The sequence below is a fragment of the Prinia subflava genome, chromosome 1, assembly GCF_021018805.1.
Source record: "Prinia subflava isolate CZ2003 ecotype Zambia chromosome 1, Cam_Psub_1.2, whole genome shotgun sequence".
NCBI lineage: Eukaryota > Metazoa > Chordata > Aves > Passeriformes > Cisticolidae > Prinia > Prinia subflava.
The window spans coordinates 75,536,929-75,550,933 of NC_086247.1; the positions used below are offsets into that span (position 1 = coordinate 75,536,929).

At 37.7% G+C, this 14,005-nt stretch overlaps 1 protein-coding gene and 1 long non-coding RNA gene across 3 annotated transcripts in view; one reads left to right on the forward strand and one right to left on the reverse strand.

The window, feature by feature from the left end:
- RETREG1 (reticulophagy regulator 1) overlaps nt 1–14,005 on the reverse strand; it is a 64,904-nt gene that overhangs the window by 30,719 nt on the left and 20,180 nt on the right. The gene's annotated exons all lie outside the window — the stretch shown is intronic.
- LOC134552052 (uncharacterized) lies at nt 1,678–13,200 on the forward strand. Its single transcript, XR_010080750.1, has 3 exons — nt 1,678–2,400; nt 2,561–2,612; nt 9,335–13,200. It is a non-coding gene; the product is annotated as an uncharacterized LOC134552052 (long non-coding RNA).

Consider the following 14,005-nt stretch of genomic DNA (forward strand, 5'->3'; position numbering starts at 1 on the left):
ACCAAAACTTAAAGACAATAGTTCTACATAATATCACTTGTGACAACACAGAAGGGTAACAATGAGAAGCAGCAGGAAGAAATACATTATACAAAGCACAGTATGTTTCACACGATGGCAATTCATACCCATACACAATTAGAAACTGGGTAAGATGGTTAATTCCGAGTGTACTGATTAAAACAAAGCTAACTATCCTGAAGTGACTGGGTAAACCAATTTCTTCACAGAGTTTCTCTAAAGTGAAACACAACCATTCTGCTCTTTTAATATCCAGCCCTCCATGAAACATCTGCAAATTTAAAGCAGTGGGAGGCCAATGCAACACCACACAGAATTATAATAAAGGAGTAGGAAAAGGCACGGAAAAGGCAAAGGAGCAGCCAAGACTGCAAGAGAGAACCCAGCGCTCTCCCGCAACCACACCCAGCCCCAAGAAACTAAAGTCAAATGGCGCCTGGGCTAGTACAAGTCAAGGAGGGTTCAGAAGAGGGGTGATGATCAATGGGACCTGCAGCTTAGCCCGTTTGTCAGCAAGGGCACCTGCTGAGTTGTGACTGAGAGGAATCCCCCGCGCTGGCCAGGCGAGCGCTGCCAGGGCGCTCAGCCAGAAGGGCAGCGCACCCGATAACCTTCACCCTGCCTGGAGAGGATGACAGGGGGCATGACAATCTGCTAGGGGCTGACAGAACTGCTGGGAAGACAAAACTAACTTCAGTTAGCTAGGCTTGTGTCCCAAAGACAAATTTTATTATTCATTTTTATTTAAATTCAGTGCATTTCTTAAGGTGGTTTAGAACACAAGAGATAGACCATTGGTATTGCACAGCACAACAACCGCTCCTGTCATTACTAAAACTTCCTTTTCCCTCACTTTTAAATGGACATCAAAAGATGTATAAAGAATCCTTTTTATTAAGCCGTATGAAATACATTTTAGAAGTACAATTTGCTGCTAGAAGGCTGAAAAATTAAGCTTTCAATTTGGAAGTTACTTATATCTAAATTCACACATATCAATGTAAGTCTGTAAAACACACAATATTTTATCACAGCTTTTGATGTTTCCTTTAGAATCTTGAATAGAGATCACTGAACTCATCTCCCTGGATGTTCCTATAGATGTTCCTATAAAGAAGGGAAGCAGGAGTATGGGAAAAACCTCTCTTGACTCAGACTTTTAGTTTAATTCAGTGAGTTGGTTTTTTCATATTAAAAACCCAACAAACAAACAACAAAAAATCCCAAACAAACCTAAATCCAAAATAAACCCACAAAAAACCCCCCAAATAATTTATTTGGGAAACATTTAGAGCACTTAAATAATTTTTCAACTGCTTTTCAGGTAGCCTGCAATGCTTTTCACCTCCTTTCAGTGACTAAGAAAGCCCCAAAAGACTAATTTCCATCTGCTAAAATTACTCGTTACCAAACAAACAAACAAACAAACCACCAAAAAACAAACAGCCTCTTCAGTATGTTTTGCGTTTGATTAATGATTGAAGAAATAAGTATTTTCCAAGTTACATCTGCAAGGATTTAGATCAAAGTATTTGAAACTTTAGAAAAAAACTTATGTGTCATTTTCAGAAGCTTCTATTTCTGCGTATCATCACACTGAGTTTCTAGCTGAATTCCCACACTTTGAGACTTTGATTATAATAAAAAATATGTGATTCAGCCAACCAGTTAGGACAGAAGTTGTCTGGGCAAACATTCTAAGAAAATTCTCTACATATGGTGAACACAGTGGAAACAGCTTGTTCCTGTACAACCCTGACATGGGAACTTCATACAGTAATTGTTCAGACATATCTCAGTTTGTGTTCTAAGGCAAGCTACATGTGTTTAGAACAGTATTTTTTTAAAGATCAGACATGCAAACATCAGATATGCAAATTTATTTTTTTTTTAAGATCAGACATGCAAACCTCAGATATTGTTGCTCTGATTAATTATATTACTCCGATCTCATGCCTAAATGCATAAAAGTGCAATGTTAAGGTACACACTGACCTCGCAACTTCCTTGGAATGTGGTGGTAGCAACAGACACTCCATCTAAAATTGAGCAACAGCTATCTCACGTGCCCTTCTCAGATTTCTCAGAGTTTAACATTTATATACAATTTATATACAAATGCAGATATAAATAGCAAGCATTTATGTCAGTCTTACTGTGTCACTTAACTGAATACAAAGTCAATGCTTGTATTACCTAGACCAGCTATGCTGGGTCTGCCAAAGGCCCATCTAGCCCTGTGCCCTGTCTTCAACGCTTGCCAAAACTGAATACCTGGGGATATCTAAGCAACAGAATAAAAACATGGGACAATACATAATGATGGCTCCATAAAATACAATAGAGCTTCCAACAATCTGCAGCTTGTGGACTTCCAAAGTCAGAGTGGTGATTTTTTTTAATTTAAAAGCCTTCAATTAATTTTCTTAAAAAAAACCTGTCCTGTAATTTATATTTAAAATCCATCTATAGTTCTAGCATTCACAACAATCGTGTTGAGGATTTCTGAAACTTATTACATATTTTTATTTCTCCTCAGCTTTCTGCCTGCTAATTTGATGCCTCCTCGTTCCAAAAGTGTGAGTGAGAAGGTATGTTCCATGTGGTATTTTGAGAGACATCTACTGTACTTCTCCTTAATTATTAATTTTCTCTTTTCAAAAGTCTTACCTCGTTTCCTTGTTCTTTATAAGGAAATAGTTTTGTGTATTTGATCTACCTTGTTGCTGTGCTTTGGCTTATTTTTTCTCCTGTACCATTTTCTGGAAGGTAGCAGATCAGTCCTGCACAGAGCATTTAGGATTTGGACATACAATAGATTTATGAGAATGGCAGGTGACTGTCATTGCTTTTTCTTTGCATGTCTTTTTTACTGATACTTAACAGTAGATTGAGTCTGTTGTTCAGTGCTGGTTTTGTGAAATCACATCTTATTCATGAGTGGTTACAGTCACCTTCAGACACTGTTATTATATATGTGAATTCAGTACTGGTATTTCTGCGTAACTTCACAGTTATCTACACTGAATTTCAGATGCTATTTTACTGAGAAAGAATCCTGTAAGGATCTTCTGATATTGCTCATACTTGGTCCTTGTCTTAATTTTATTGAATAATTTGGTACCTGGCCACCCCACTATTCACTGCCTTTTCAAATCCCTTATGAGTACATTTGTCAGAACAGTTCCAGCACAAACAGCGGATATTTTTTATTCACTGTGAAATTCTCTTAAGCATTACCTCTTGCTATGAACTGACCTAGAGTAACCTCAATGGCCACAGCTACATCAGCGACCTGTTAATCATACTACTAATCCAAGCACTGGGTAAAAAAAGGCTGAACTTCTGAAAGAGGAGCCAGGGAAAATCTAAGCTAGGGAAAGGAAATGTGTGTCATATGGTGCTGTGGCCATAATACACAGATTGACTTGGGAGAACATGCTTTTGTGCTACAGCAAATATTTATCTCTGAAAAATTTAATTAAACTGGTCACCTTAATATGTCTGATCATCTGTATTCATTGAGTGTGGAAACTTGCAGAACACACAGAATATGAGCATATGTTACTTTCTGTTTCCCTTAATGTAAAAATAAAATAGCTGTCTAGAATTTATCTTCAGTGTTTTTAGACTCTAAAACATTTGGAATATTAATTAAAAATGTTTAAAGCCTGAAACATATTTTAGTAAGTAAACATGGAACATGTCTTCTGTCAATAAGAAATAAGAGAAGAAAAAGACTTGGAAGGAATACCATGAAGTTTATTTCAGAACAGCTGAGCTGTTTTACTCAGCTGTATGTGGAAACACCTAAAAGAATATAGTATGTTATTCTGCTGATAGGCTCACATGCTTCAACAAAACTGTGCCAGGACATTCCTTACTAAATTAGTGACTAATCAGATGCTGGGCTGGGAAGCACACCCTCACATGTTACAACCACCCAGATGTCTGCAGCATTAAAAAAACAAATACCTCCCCCCCAACTACAACTATATGTTCTTGTGTACCCTATAAATAATTTCCATCATGCGTTTTGTAATCTAATGCTTGCATTTGGCAAACCAGATCCAATTAAAGGTCAAAACCTGACTACTATAGAAAGTACCTGACTACTCTACTACTTCTGATCTTTCTCATGACTAGCATCATTCTAAATACTCTAAGCAAGGATGTCCTCTTCCCTCCATGTCAATAACTAGTACATATTTCTAAACACCTTGTTGCATTGATCACAAATGTTTCTTGCTTCTTTTATCAAGTTCTCAAATTAATCAAAATTGCTTGCTTCCTTTTCTTTCTTATTACCCTCAGATTTCCATTATCTTTTAAGGATTGTTTAGAATTTGAAAACTTGACACAAGTTAACTCAATAGGCTGTTGGGAGACCAGATCTTTTTTTTGTTGTTTGTGTGGAACAAACCCTACTTTTCTCAAAAAAAAAAAACAAAAACAAAAAACAAAAACAAAAAACAAAACAAAAGCAGCATTTCTGCCTACAGGAAACAGTTAATATAGGCCAATATTAAAAGAGGATAAAAGCTGCTTGTATTTGCAGGAGAAAAACATCTTTTTCACGTGTTTAGCACAAGCCATTCCACTTGCTTTTCACACAGTGTTTAGCGATAATATAAAAATACAGAATATCATTCAGCGTGCTACCCATTTTTATGGAGTTTTTAATCAACCATCCTTAGACTTACATTTAAGAAACGCCATTCCAAAATGAAACAGTCCAATTTTCTTCTTAATCCTAAAAGGAGTCTCTCTATTTAAGGTAACACTGGGAGCTCCCTGAATGCTATAGTTTATAAATACCCTTTAAGATGACAAGTCAAATGACTTCAGGATTGCAAGTTATCTCTCACAGTTGTTCAACTGTTAAAATGGAAAGTGGTAAGAATAGAATAAAAACACCGATGGCAAAAATATTACATGTGCAATGGAACAGACATAGCACACAGGCCATGACCATTTTAACATTACTCTTTTTGCTTAAATTTACTCTCTACCCTTTGAAAATGTCAGCTTTGTAAGCTTCTCTTCTGATGAGCAATTTGGGGTCTGTCATTCCATTCACACTCTTACACTCATCAAAAATGCAGTCATCCTTTACTCGTGATCTGTCTGGTACTTGTTGCAACAACATTCTGCCAGTTTAGGCACTAATTTGATGCAATCCACCTCATTCTATAATAGTGTACATTTTAAAATACATACAAAATGTGAAAAATAGCAACATTACATTTGCAAGCAAAACAAATCTCCAAGGCAGGCAAACATATCCAGCAGCTCTGGCAAGCAGGCAGGCTGCTTCTGGACTAGGCAGTAGTTACATTTATTTTATGGTGTGAACCTACAAGAATTAGAAAAAGGATGTTTCAACTGCATGTCAGGTTTCTGTTCTCTTTAGCAAGGCTTGGTACCTTGGTACTCTAAAAAAGTACTATTAACCAATTCAAACTTACAACAATTGCAGCTAAGGTCTCACTGTCTAGACGTCTTACCTCGTCTGCCTAAGCTCTTTGAAGTCCTTGCACTAGAAGAGATAGCCTTGCTAACTCAGAGGATTGCCCTAGAAAACAGATGTCCTTTACAAGGAATTGACTTTTTCCAGTCTGTGCTGTCTGCAAAGCCTTGGCATACAGTATCTTCACTTGAAAATAAGGAATTAAAGATTGCACTCCCATCAGTAATTTAGAGTCATTTCTGTTGTATTGATATGAAGCTCCTTCTGTATAATGACAACTACAAATTGCAGGACACATGGATTCTGGCCAAAAATTAGCAAATCCCAGAATATGGAATACCTGTTCATAAATCTTTATGGATTAGGGATAAATATTCAGGGTGAGACCTGACAGAGGCAGTGACCAGTTGCTCTGTTCAAAATTATGTGACTGAATCCAAGTCATCTTTCCCTGTCTGAGCTGGTTGGGAAGGCTGTTGCCACCCTTCAAGGGGCAGTTCTTGTAACTTGAACCTAGTAAGTTCAACACAGGAGTTGAAGTACATGACATTATTTTTTGGCTGACATTTTGTAAGACTATGTCCAAGCCTCTTGGATCCTTCAAATGGAAGAATCTTTACTTAAGATATGAGGGGTCTTTGTCACTTTGAACCACATAGATTCAATTCCAAGTTTTACTTTCTTATTGACAGAATACCCATCAGTCACATCCCTGGACAGGTTTTTCTGTAATGCTATTTAGGCTGACAGCCAAATTAAGAGTGTATCCTTCTACACCCTGCCACTGAAGCATTCTATTTATAACAACAACGTGTAAATAGAAACAAGTAAAAAAAAAAAACCCCGAACAAAAACAAAGCCCAAAGCAAAATATTTATACTGAAAGTGCAATAATATTCAGAATTGACAGCAATGTGTAAGTGTACCTGCCAATACTGACCATTTCCAAGCAGATTTGAAAAAAATATAGGGAAAGAATAAGAGATGCTATGGTTAGCATGAAAAAGCTGACCTGATCAAGAACAGTCAGAAAACAACATTTCATTAGATTCAGGAGGTAACCAGATATTGCCCCTTTTAATTCATTTGATACTCTCTCTGGGGCTTGCACACCACAAGATTAATTGCTTGCTTCACAAGGGGTCCCTGAAAACAGAAAAAGTAATCTGAGATGGATGGTAGCAGCACAATTCCTCTGCAGTTTTTCAGCTAGATTTTCTCTACAGAGATGTTCACAGACTTAAGTCAACCCATGAAGATGGGATAGGCAAATATTTTAAGAGAAGCTTGTAGCTTTCATTGTATGACCAAAGTGTGGCCTACATCTCAAAACAGAAGATAGTATGTTTTGTTTTCCCTGTAATTAAGATTTTTAAAGCTTTAGCTCAGTTGGTAAAAAATACTGGTGTCAATATTGCTGTATAAATAAGAAATATGAAAGTATTAAAAAATGAAGGACACCTCCAAACTCCCTTGCTGAAAGCTGGGAAAACTTGCCAAACAGCAAGCGACCACACCGTACAAGTCTACAAATTAAAATGCAGCAGCTTTAAGAAGTTCTTTTATTTTCAAAGTGCTACAAAAAAGCTGAACTAAAAAAGCCCCAAATACCTTCAATTCTACATATCTTCTATCCAGTGTTTGGTTAGTGTTGTGATCAAAATAAACATTCTACCATTACAATAAACACAGTGACAAAAAAAAAAAAAGACATGAGGAAGCTGAGACGATGGCAGGCAGCAGTGGGGAGATTGCAGTTTTTCCCAGTGATGACAATATGGGTGGCACATGACATGCCAGTGAGCATTTCAGAACTGGGTCAGCTCAGAATTAGCAGCTCTTAGGCTGTTCACAAGGGGCAAAACCACCTGCCTGTGCTCACAGACAGCTTTAACAGAACTGCATTTTAAACAAAGTGGGCCCAGAAGCAAGACTGCCACAAATAAGTGAACAGTGACTGCAGCTCCCTACTTCAAAATATAAAATATTTATATAGCCAGAATAGAGCTGGCTTTACTATATGTTGGAAATTGCTGAAGAAAAAAATGCACTATGTTTGAACAAAAAACAACAAACAAAGGCTGTATATCCATCCTCCCATCACCACAGACTGTGACCACATTTTCCAACTGAGTGTAGCATTTAATTTTTACCAATGTGTAACAAAGGAAATACATTACTTTTGCACAGGATGCAGCACACCCTGAAGTTTGCACAGACTGCACTTACGTCAGATATTTATTTCACATATTCAACCATGGATGCAGAGACTTCACTTGAACAAAATATTAAAAAAATAAGTATTTCAAACTTAGTTTATTTAAGTATAGTAAAAATACATATCTCGTAGTATCCAGGTGAACTTTTTTTTCCAGCATGGAGACAAACTGGTAAAACCACAGAATCATTTAGATTGGAAAAGGCTTTCAAGATCATCCAGTCCAACCACAGTGCTAGTATCGAGTTTTCTCTCAATACCTCCGAGGGTCCAGCCAGCGGAGAAATGGCTTAATAAAATAGCGAGACGGCTTCTCAGGATATGCTTTGTAAAATAAAGGTTTTAATAACAACAAAAATAATAAACATTACAAAATGAAAAGAGATAAGCCGAGCACAGTGTACCAAGCACAGTTACACTGGCTAAGGCACTCCCAAAAAGCCTCGTGCACCCCCTGTGCAGGCTCTTTAGTACTCGATGGTCTAGGTGGGCTTATTTGGCTCTTTGCCCAATGAGATGGACAGTGGGCTTTGAGGTGCACTTCCAAAGCCCTATCACTGTGTCTGTGCTGGTCCTGAGCCAATTGCAGCGAGCAGGCTATAGAAAATTCTAGTTTAACTTCCTTATATAGAAACACTTGCTCGGGTACAGAAATGCACGACTACATGCTAGGTATAAGGATCTTTTGAAGCCTCCACATGAAATTGCCTTGAGTTCTTTCATGCAATTAATCTTTCTGGCTTAATAAAGGAATGACATTTCTTTATCCCTGAGAAGATACAAACAGAACATACACACCCCACCAAAAGCTTTCAAACAATATTTGAAATTAGAAATTATAACTGAAATCACTTGTTTGTGAGATTAGCAAGACCAAAAAAACAACTGTCAAATCAGACCATGTGAGGTGTTCTTTTGAAACTTAAAATTGTATTTAAATATTTGTATAAGAACACCTCTGTTACCAGAACAGAAGAAAAATATTTCCCAGAGGTACACAACAGCAGTCTTCCAAGTGATTCCTTAGTATCTCAGTACTGCAATCCCCAAATAAACAATATGGGATGCTTTCAGAGCTCTCCAAAAAGAACTAAAAGTTTAAAATTATTCTGAATAATTTTGATTACAAGTAGCCAGTGAGGTAGAGGAAAGGACAGGGTTGTGGGACAAATAAGTAGAGGAATGCATTTCTCTAGGAATTACATGTTATTAAGTAAAACTGGAAAAAAGGGCTATCCAAGCAATTTTAGATCAACTACTCTCACTTGGATTTTAGAAGATACTGAGCAAGTTATTAACAAAGCTAAGGACTTATTAAAGCAGTCAAAGAGGATAATTCAGTATCCAAAAAGGTAAAAAGAAGGCACATTTCTTTTTAAGAAGTACACAGCCTGTCCTGAAGAAAAGATGAAAGCATACATGTTAACTGCTACAATGCTTTTGAAGTTCTGCTACATGACACTTAGATGCAAACTGCAAAAACACAGCATATATGCAATCCCCATAACTTCACATTTAATTGAAAAGCTATACCAAAGGGCAAGGGCAGGGTATTAGAGGTGCCTTGCTATATGAGACTGATATGTCCTTAACATTTTCATTCAGTATTTGCCTTAATCCTCCAGATGAGTGAGTTGCAATACCCCAGGAGGAGAGGCAGACTCTGCAAAGGACAGAATCAGCGTTCAAAATCTACAGGAGCTCAGGCTGGGAAAGGACACAAAATCAACTACCCTAACTCATCAGGAACATGCTATATTTGACAAGCCAAGTGTATAAATGCAAAATGGGAAACAACTCATTAAACAAGCAGTGCAGTGGAAAAAAAGAATACTTCTACTTGAGTTATTTGCAAGTCTTAAAAAAAAATCTATGCCTGAGATGCATTTACAAGACATTTACCATACAGAGCCATGTCTTACCACAAGCCATGTCTTTTACATGATACTCATAAGTGTTTACTGATATTGCTCAGTTTGAGCATTGCTCAGAGCAATACAGATACTCACACACAAATAATGACAGTTTCTGAAAACATAACTGAGTTAGAATATATCCTTGTATAAAAACAGTTAAAGCAGCCCCAGTACAATTCTGCTGGTCCTTTGTTTCTGCCCTTACTTCTTCAGAAGTTGCTCTTCTTATAGCCAAGATAATGTTCAACCTTTATGTTCAGCTAATAGGGACAGAAGACAAGTAAGGCTTACAGAAATAGGAATGCAATGTTTTTTGGTAATTGTAAAGAAATGGCACAATTCCAACATTTTCTCCTCATCTCTTCTGTGCACCCTCTGTAATGGAAGGTGAGTTGAGCTTCTGGGGACAAGGAAGAGAGGAAAATGCCTTGTGATTGCTAAGACAGAATTGAGCTATAACCAAATTACTAGAGAGTAGTACAGAGAGTAGGCCTGACTTCAAAACTTTGCAAACCACTCTATGGGAGAAGAAATTGGTTATGTGCACTACATATTATTTCTGGCAAATATAAGAAAAATACCAAGCCAAACAAGCCAACTATTTCTACCAGTGAGATGCATGACACCTACAAATGCTGTGCAACATCCCTTATTTCCCCTCCCCTTAAAAAAAAGAACCGACCAACCACCAACCTTTTCCTGTAATTGTATAGAAAAAGGTATTAAACAGTTTTTAGACTAAGTGTGACACTTCTGCCAAAGTTACAGCATTTCTAGTGAAGTATTAGTTTTTGCTCCTGTAAGAAAAAATTTACCAGTATTTTGATTTTATCATGTATCAATATAAACCAAACAAATCCAGCAGAATCCATTATTTGGAAAGGTAGCTAACAATTTGGAAATAACTAGTCAGAAAGCAGGAATAAGGTTGCACAATATTAATAAAAAAAAAAATCGAAGCATTGAGAACTCTTTGCAATGTAGACAATTCTTTCTGCAATCTGCAGAAGGTTTGATCATTTATGTGCTTTAGAAAAAAAAAACCACCACACATATCGCTGCCTGAGGTGAGGCAACACATTATATAAAACAAAGGACAATTACAATCTGGTAGTTGAACAGTACAGTGGCTACTGAAAAAGTACGTGTTTAGGCTGCAAATAAAACTCAATTTCCATTTGCTTTCCAAAGTATGCATCCATTTCTGAAGGACTGCAGCAACTTTTATATATTAAGAACATTTGGGGAAACCGTATTTGAAGCAGAATTGTTTGAGGTGTTTTATTCAGCCACATACATCTTCCAACACAAACTCATACGAATATATGAGCCAAGATGAACAGAACAGCAACCACTATGAAATACCAAGGCTGGAAGTCTGAGTACTGAAGATGCCTTCAGATTGTGTTGAAATAACTGAAGAAGTAAGTATGTGCTCTCTGGAGCCTATTTTTATTTATCTGTTAGGCTATATTCTGCCCTCTGTCTTGCTGTAGGTCCACAGGAAGTATTTTCTTCAGTCTGTTACCAGATTTCAGGCAGTTGTGTAGGGCCGTGTGAGGAATGGATCTTGTCTGGATAACCAAAACAAGACAAAGAGACTGTGCAACAGAAACTGGAACTGGTGGTGTCGTGTTTTGGTACTGACTGGCCCACATGACTGCCCTTGGCTTACTTAAGTTTGTTCCTATCTGTAACATCAAGGAAATGGATTAACAAGAGTAAAACAGAAACACTTCTGCTACAGCCTTGATCTTGTTGGAGTTCCTAATGGAAAAAGACCTCTTATTATCTAATCCACTCATCTGCAAAGAAGCCTCTTTGCAACTCCCTGAAGGACAGGACTTTTATTTTGAGATACAGTGAAACAGCATTTCCTTGGTGTCTCAAGAGTGATCTGAATACACAATCACACTGTGCCTGAGACTCATTTCAGAGGAACTTTATGTACACAAAGAGGTAAATAAATCAAGTCCTCATGCCCTGCAGTTGTTACTGCTGTGGATTGGTATTCCCGTGTGTTGTGGCAAAGGGTCAGCTTCTTTTTGTAGCCAGGAGCAGCAGTCAATGGCATCTCCAAAACAGAAAACTTCAGATCAACAGGGAACAATGACACAAGGGTTCTAAATGCCCTCACTTGTCTCACCACCCTAGGCTTCCTGTATATATTCAAGGGAAACAAACAGCCACCATTAAGACACAATATACCTCACCAGCCTACAGACACTTGTTTGGGAGGAGATCGATCAGGATATATATATATCATGAAGTATTGCAAATATTTCTCCGTTGATCATGAAATTAGACCAAGTAGACTATGTAAGAAATATTTAGGCACATGACTTGCAGATTGTCTTAAGCAAACCCAGCAGGCAAAACATATGCAAATCAGAGGTATGTAAAGCAACTGACATAATAAACAAAGCATGGTAATTAGATGAAAGGGGCAACTGTCTCATATATATGAGGAGTTTTCTTCACTGCTCTCAGTGACACATTAGAAATAATTTTGCACAAGTGCATTATGGAATTATGATTCGATTGAAAAGATTATTTTTTCTTCCTCTTGGAAAAAAGCCCAATAGCTACACATTATGCGAAGCCTGTCAAGCTCTGAATGGTGCTAGCACAGAATATTATTCTTCAGAACACACTGACCATTGTAATGCATACAAATGTCTATGAGCTGGGCTGATGCAAGTGTGAAATCAGTGTAGCTCAAAAGATGAATTCAGGTCTGGAAAAGCTGTGACCTGAATTTGAAGCTGATCTGTCACATCAGCTGACCCAGTAATGGATGTTGTTACCTACCAAATGCTTGCCTGGAAGTGGGCAGCAAGTCTGATGGCTCTGGGAGCCCACAGGTACCACCACAGCTAGCCCTCATAAAAGGAATCCACAAAGGGACTGGAGGAGGGAGGTGGTGAGGAACAGGAATGTCCTGGTCTTAGAAAATAACCTCTGTGTGTCTGTTTGTAACCTTCTATCAGTGAAGGCTATTATTTCAGAAATATCCCAGCGAGCTAACTACCGAGCTTCAAGAGCATCTCCATATTAACACATGGTTTTCAACATCAAGTCCTAAAGTGCTTCAATAAAGCTGCCAGTTAAAAGCTTCAGCCAAGAAGTGTCCTTTTTCTCTAGTAAATGTTACAGTTTTTTCTTACAGAATTCCAAATCTTCGTTGACCTGATCATATCAGCAGCAGGGGATGAGCCATGCTGTTCATGGTGCTGCACTTGCTTGTTTTCACCTCTTGGAAGCAGAGGAGAATATGTGCTTTGGGAATAAAAGACCCTTTCTTTCAACCTACAAGGCCAGGAGAACCCTTTCAGGATTTATTTTCATAGCCCAAAGAATTATATCCAAAACATTCAATGTATAATAATAAGTACTACACACCTACTGCAGTCTGTGTGGCTGAAGCAGTCATTAGTGCAGGAGGGAGCCTAACACCATGTCTGGTCAGGCAAGGCCCTTCCCAGAAGTCAGGAGCTTTGATATGAGAAAATGATAGAACATAACAAGGGACTGAAAACAAGCTATGCAGAGCTGCTGCTCTTCAGAGGATTAATTTCTTTGTTTCTGGCTTATTGTCTTCAGTCTCTTCCTGATGGCCATTTAAAAGGACTGTTGCTTAGTCCCTTCTCAGGCTGCAACTAGGGCTTTTTAGTCTTGTTTTAAAAGAATAATTTTGTGTTATTATTAATTTGACCTTCTTAGGTTTGACCACACAAGAAATGAAGGTGTGCTACAATTCCTCTGGCTATTCTAATACATCTACTGATTAGAGAAACACCACATTTCAAAGAAATCTCACTAGGATAGAAAGAAATAAAACACTTTTATAATAAGCAAGAGTAATGTAACAAGTGGCCTTTTCCAGTACTCCTTTAACAGCTGCCACCCATTTTTCACAAAGGCAAGATACTGGTACAGCAGTTGCTCAGAAACAGATTTAGGGGAAAAAAAAGTGTTACAGTGCTGCCTTCCCTAAGGAAGGTTCAGCTTCTATTCAGTTTGAAATTTTAAACTTAAAAATAGTATTACATGACTCCATTAGAAATACAATCACAGGTCTTCTTACCTAGACACATTTCACATGTGAGACAGCAAGCATTCTGCATTACAGTTATGGCAATAAAAAAAGGGAGGCTGCGCTTGCTCTGACTAGTCAGCAATGATCAACAAAGACGAAGGAGGACCAAAAACAAGTGCCACAAATTAACATTTTCATTGAAGTACTTCAATTTCTGATACTTTGAATGTACATGCATCAGACGAAATACACAATGCACATGAATGTTGAAAAAATGCAAGTTTCAAAAAAGTCAAACAGGTGAATCAGCAATTCACCCTCCAACTACCAAAAGTTTTACC